Source organism: Scomber japonicus, chromosome 23, assembly GCF_027409825.1.
Source record: "Scomber japonicus isolate fScoJap1 chromosome 23, fScoJap1.pri, whole genome shotgun sequence".
NCBI lineage: Eukaryota > Metazoa > Chordata > Actinopteri > Scombriformes > Scombridae > Scomber > Scomber japonicus.
This window is the reverse complement of record NC_070600.1, coordinates 25,416,440-25,422,998: the sequence shown is the minus strand read 5'-3', so window position 1 is coordinate 25,422,998 and position 6,559 is coordinate 25,416,440.

Genomic DNA, 6,559 nt, shown 5'->3' with positions numbered 1-6,559 from the left:
TTGGAGCTCGGACAGTTATGAAACAGTGAATGTACAACAATGAATGAGACTGAAGCTTTATTGTTAAGCAGCACAACGTGAGTTTTGGCAGGCGAGCTACGTGGGCGCTAACGTGAGCTCACAGAACCAGAATGTGTTCATTTTGTATAAAGGGCTTTTTTCTGATGTAAAAACGCCGTCTGGCAGCCATATTGGAGGTTTTCAACATCTGTGAACAGCTAGCCGTTTTTATACTCCAGATTTTAATCATTATCTATTTCTGTTAATGTTTATTGGATCATTTTGCTATTGGTACATCAGACTTTGTGTTTTGATAATGTTAGCTTGTTAGCTAGCTAACCGTAGTCTGTGGCCATCTTTCAGTGACCTGTTGTAAACGCATCAGATTTGCTGCAGTAGTGTGTGTGTGGTACAAGCTAACGTTAGTAGTGGCTACTAGCCGCATGTTAACATCGACATCATCCGCTTTGCTAAGTTAAGTGTAATGGTGAGTTGGCTAGCTAACAAAGCCCTAAATCTACAGTTTGTTGAGGCTAACTGGGCTCAGTGTTTAAGACAGAAACAGAAACAGTTGCAAAGTGGAAGAAGAAGAAGCTCTTTCATGTCTCACCTTGATAGGAAACACGGGACTCTGGAGGCGACCTCATTGTTCGGCAACAGTTTAGATCGTTAAATTAATTCAAAGTAATGGTGCTTTTCCACTACACAGTTCCAGCACGGCTCACCTCAACTCAGTTTTTTTTTGCGTTTCCACTAGGGATAGTACCTGGTACCTGCTACTTTTTTAGTACCTGCTCTGCTGAGGCTCCAAGCGAGCCGAGCTGATGCTAAATGTGACGTCATCAGACTGCCGGCCTCTGATTGGTCAGAGAGTCTTAACTGGAAGAGTCATGAGCCGTCCCACACAAGAATCAAAGCCGCCATTTTTAAACACCAACAACATCGTTACAGAGATTGGTTTCTCTTCTCTTGCTTTGTGTGAGACAGAAAGACACATACAGCAGCAGGAAGGAAGGAAGGAAGGGAAAGAAGACAGGAAGGACAGAGGGAAGGAATGAAGGAAGGAAGGAAGGAAGTGTGTGTGACAGAAAGACACATACAGCAGCAGGAAGGAAGGAAGGAAGGAAGGAAGGAAAGGAAGGAAGTGTGTGTGACAGAAAGACACATACAGCAGCAAGTACACCATCGCCTCCATGTCCTCCATTGGTTATGTGTTGGTGTCGCGTATAAAACGGCACTATCGCGGAGCTGTTGCTATGACGACCCGGCCCACGTTGAGTAGGTACTTCTTTGTAATGGAAAAGGTTCCTGGTACCGAGTCGAGCCGAGTCGAACCGAGTAGTGCTGGAACTGTGTAGTGGAAAAGCTCCATATGGAAAATCTCTCTTTTAATGTGAAGAAAGCTCAAACAGAGCCGGGCTCTATGAGCGATCATTAACTGACCGCTTCATGTGGAGAGAGATTTAAATCTACTACTAAATATTTCTAGAAGCAGTTTTTTCTTCCTCTTTGCAGCTCAGAGGTTCAAACCAGCTTCTGCTCTGATATCAGCTGTTTCCTTTAACCCTTTACATCCTGTTCAGCTTCTAAAACTCTCCATACACATTTCTGCTAGGTGGACTAACCCTGACCTCTGACCTCTGACCTCAGAATAAACTAAACTAGAAATAAAATGCACACTTTTTATATTTTTGTGCAGCTGATTGTACATTTTTACACGTGAGCTGTAAAAACACGATAAAACTTTTTTTTTTTTTAGACTTTTTTCTAAATGCACGCCACAGTTTACAACAATGGGAATAAAAGAATCATTTTAAATATTTTTATGAGCTGATACACATTTTTATATCTATAAATGTGTCAGTTTTAAATGTTTTTATTCAACCAAATGAGCATTTAAACATTTATGAATGGCTGATGGAGAGTTTATGAATGTGAATCAGTGTTGAGATTAATTATGAGTGAGAATATGAACAGTATGTAAAGGGTTAATGAAGATCTGGGTTAAATTTAGGAGACGGGAACTTTCCAGGAGCGTCTGAGCCGTAGAGTCTCCATGGCAGAGAAACCCTGACCCCGACCCCGACCCTGACCCCGACCCTGACCCCGACCCCGACCCCGACCCTGACCCTGACCCCAACCCTGACCCCGACCCTGACCCCGACCCCGACCCCGACCCCGACCCCGACCCTGACCCTGACCCCGACCCCGACCTCGACCCTGACCCTGACCCCGACCCCGACCCTAACCCTGACCCCGACCCCGACCCCGACCCTGACCCCGACCCAGACCCCGACCCCGACCCCGACCCTGACCCCGACCCCGACCCCGACCCTGACCCCGATAGGACCGAACAGACCGAACAGACTCTGGAGTTTAAAACCAATCAAAGTTCCTTCAGTGGAAACGACTCTTCAGACTTTAGAGGTTTTCTTTCATTTCTTTAAGAAGCTGAAACATTTGATCCTTCTGTTCATCTTCAAACCTCACAAACACAAACACCACTAAACTAAACACATGCTTTTACTTTGACATGAAGCTTCCTGTCGTCCTCCCGGGTCAAAATGACCCCGTCTGTTCTGACTGTTCCTTCCTTCCTTCCTTCCATCTGTCCTTCCTCCCTCCCCTTTTCTTCCTTCCATCTGTCCTTCCTCCCTCCTTCTCTCTTTCTTTCGTCCCCCCTTCTTTCCTTCCTTCTTTCTCCATCCTTCCTTCCTTCCTTCCTCCCTCCCTCCCTTCCTTCCTTGACTGGAGGACATCAGGAGGGTTAAATATATTGGTCATGATTTGTGACAGCAGCTAAATTGAACCCTTATAAACTGTTCACCGTCACATTTGATTTTCCTAAACTGAACCACAGTTTACAAAAATGGAAATAAAACTCATTTATATGCAAATGAATGTAAAACATTTAAAAATTTTAAATAATCATAAAGCTGATCTGAGCTCTTAGTTGGTTTTTATGGAGCTGTATTAGTTTAATCTTCATTCAGCAGCAGCAGTGACATCAGTCCATGTCTTTAAGGACATTTAGCTGTGAGCTAAACTTTGATTTTATTATTTTTTGGTATTTTTTTGCTTCCTTTGTGCCGTAACGCCTTCAGCGGGTCATGTGACCGAGGCTCCGGCGGGTCAGGTGACCGCGGCTCCGGCGGGTCAGGTGACCGCGGCTCCGGCGGGTCATGTGACCGCGGCTCCGGCGGGTCATGTGACCGCGGCTCCGGCGGGTCAGGTGACCGCGGCTCCGGCGGGTCAGGTGACCGCGGCTGCGGCGGGTCAGGTGACCGCGGCTCCGGCGGGTCAGGTGACCGCGGCCCCGGCGGGTCAGGTGACCGTGGCTCCGGCGGGTCAGGTGGCTCCAGCAGAGAGCAGGTAGACGCAGCTTCAGCGGCTCCAAAGATGATTCTCACCGTCGTGTTTCACGCTTTACCTGTAAAAACATCATGTGATCAAACGTCTCTGAAACTTTCTGTAAACTGTCGAATAAACTGTGATTAAAGGTCCTTTACTCCTCATGAGTTTAAACATGAGATGCATAAATATATATATGTATATGTATGTATATATATATATTTATGCATATGTGGGTTAGGGTTACACGTGGTTCTGATGTGTTAAAGTTTGTTTTTCTCTGTAAAAAATAAATTATTCTTTTATCATTTTAAATATAATTAGTAAAAATCTGCAAAAAGCAAAGAAACAAGTCGTCTGTGTTTATTCACATGGTTTGTTTTTCTTCAGATGCAGACGGAAAGTATTCAGACCCACTTTAATATTTCACCATTTATGTTACAGCTTTATGTTCTCGCCCAAACACACATCGACCGCTCTACTTCCTGATCCTCAGCCGCGTCGTATTTAACGATGGCTCTACGCCTTCATTAGAGTCCAGCTGTGTTGAGTTAAACTGATTGGACATGATGTGGAAAGACCTTACCAACTAGAGATGAAAACAGGTGTGAAAAGCTTGTTGCATCATTCCTGTATTAGCTCAGAGATGCTTCTTCTTTTTTTTTTGTAATTTATGTTTTATTGACATTCAGAATCAGACATTAACATCTACATCATGTGAGCATACTTCTTGCATCTGTTGTCTGCCTTAAATGCAGAAATAATACTTTAGTTTATATCCAAGTAACCAACAACCCTAACCCTAACAACAACACTATGTAGTGGTAGGCAGTGATCATAGCTACTGGTTGGTGACATATTTGACCCAGTTGTCCCAGTATGATATGAATTTCTCCAGTCTGTGATTAACAACAGCTGTTATCTTCATTTTATCATTAACTTTAAGGTTGGGCTCCTCTGATAACCATTTCCTGCTAATACTCTTTACAACCACCAGCAGGTTATTTATTAAATGTTTATATCTTTCTGGTCATTTCTGAGGTGTGTGACCAAACCACAGTTTTACTCTCCAGGTTTATTTCACATTTGGAGACATCCTTCAGGTCAGGGATCCTCAAACAGCGGCTCCGGTCCACTTCCGGTCCGCGGGACAACTATCTGCGGACCCTGGTCTGATCTTAAAAAAAAAAAAAAAATCTTCCGTAAAATATTATTATTATTATTATTATCATTATTATTATTATTATTATTATTATTATTATTATTATTATTATTATAATTATTAAATGTGAGTCGTAATGACCCGTTTTATCTCTGGTCTGGATCGTAGACTGTATAATGTGTGACTCCAGTCCTCCACCGTGTGCATTTTGGTCTCCATGGCAACGATGAGCTGTTAGGCTGTGACGTGTTGGGCATGCGCAGTAGTAGCACTAAGAACAGCGCTACAGGTCTTTGCTCCTATCTTGAGTCCTTTGTGTCTGAATTTAAAAGAAGGGTTTATTTGTGTTGTGTTATTTGCAGGAGTTATGAATTTATTTTGTTTTTATATAAATATTTATTTCAATTTATGTTAAAACGAAAAAAAAGTTTTGTTTTTGAGTATTTATTAGATTTTTTTTGTTTTGATGAAAATATTAAAATGTCCCCAAAATGTTTTTTTTTCAATGAGTCAAAGGTTCATTTATTAGTCGGTCAATCCAACTAATCACTGTATCCACCAACTAACTAACTTAACACAGAATATATGACTCAACTATAACATATATATTTAATTTTAACAACAAAACAAAACGTCCCTTTTCATAAAAACTAAAAATCTAATAATAAATACTCAAAAACAAAACTTATATTTCGTTTTAACAATACAGTGGTGTCTAGTAGAAAACATATATATATTTTATAGTTGAGTCATATATTATATTTCTACTAGACACCACTGTGTTAAGTTAGTTGGTGGATACAGTGATTAGTTGGTTTGACTAATAAACGAACTTTTTGACTCATTGAAAATATTTTATGGACCTTTTTAATATTTCTATTTAAGGATCACTGCTGCAGGTTATTGAGTATTTCTCTCCAGTAGTAGTTTGTACTTTGGTTTCTGCACAGAGGAGAGTTACAGATGCTTCTACTAAATACTGAGCAGAGTCTCAATACTGATATTCATATTTCAGTTTCTTTTATAATGTAAAATGAACATAAAGGTGAAACATTGAAGGTCTGAATACTGTAGAAACATTAATGAGCTGCATGTTTGAACTCTAATTAACCCTCCTGTTGTGCTCGAGTAGGAAGGAAGGAAGGAAGGAAAGGAGGGAGAGAAGTAGGAAGGAAGGAAAGGAGGAGGGAAGGAAGGAAAGAAGAAGGAAAAAGGGAGGAAAGGAGGAAGGAAGGAAGGAAAGAAGAAGGAAAAAGGGAGGAAAGGAGGAAGGAAGGAAGGAAAGAAGAAGGAAGGAAGGAAGAAGGGACGGAAGGAAAGAAGAAGGAAAAAGGGAGGAAAGGAGGAAGGAAGGAAGGAAAGAAGAAGGGACGGAAGGAAAGAAGAAGGAAAAAGGGAGGAAAGGAGGAAGGAAGGAAGGAGGGAAGGAAGGAAAGAAGAAGGAAGAACGAAGGAAGGAAGGGGAGGACGGAAGGAAGGGAGGAAGGAAAGGAGGAAGGAAGGAAGAAGGGAGGAAGGAAGGAGGGAGGGAAGAAAGGAACAGATGGGTCAATTTGACCCAGGAGCACAACAGAAGGGTTAACCTTTTAAAGCGTCTGCCACACTGCCCCCTGCTGGTGGGTGAGTTAATGACAGAGACACAGACTTATATAAAGAGTGTTAAATAGAGTTAAACACATATTTTATTTTAATGTGAAACAAAAAGAGCAAACAATAGTTCAGTTGTGACAAAGTGCTGCTGCCAAATATGAAGAAAGTGCACATATATTAATATTTAATGAGGTTTCATCTCCTCACTGGGAACACAAAGCTTGAATTAAACATGTTGGACAATAAAGAGAAGTAAACACGCTACATGTTGAAATACTGAAGCTTGAACTGGATCCATGAGAGCTCAAAGAAACACGTCATCTCATGATAGTAAGAAGTTTGTGGACCTACTTTATAGATTATTTATAATTACAATCATTTAGTTCACAAACAGAAGAAGAAGAAGAAGAAATCTAAAGTTTAATAAAATAAAATAAACCGACTCATTCTTTCTGC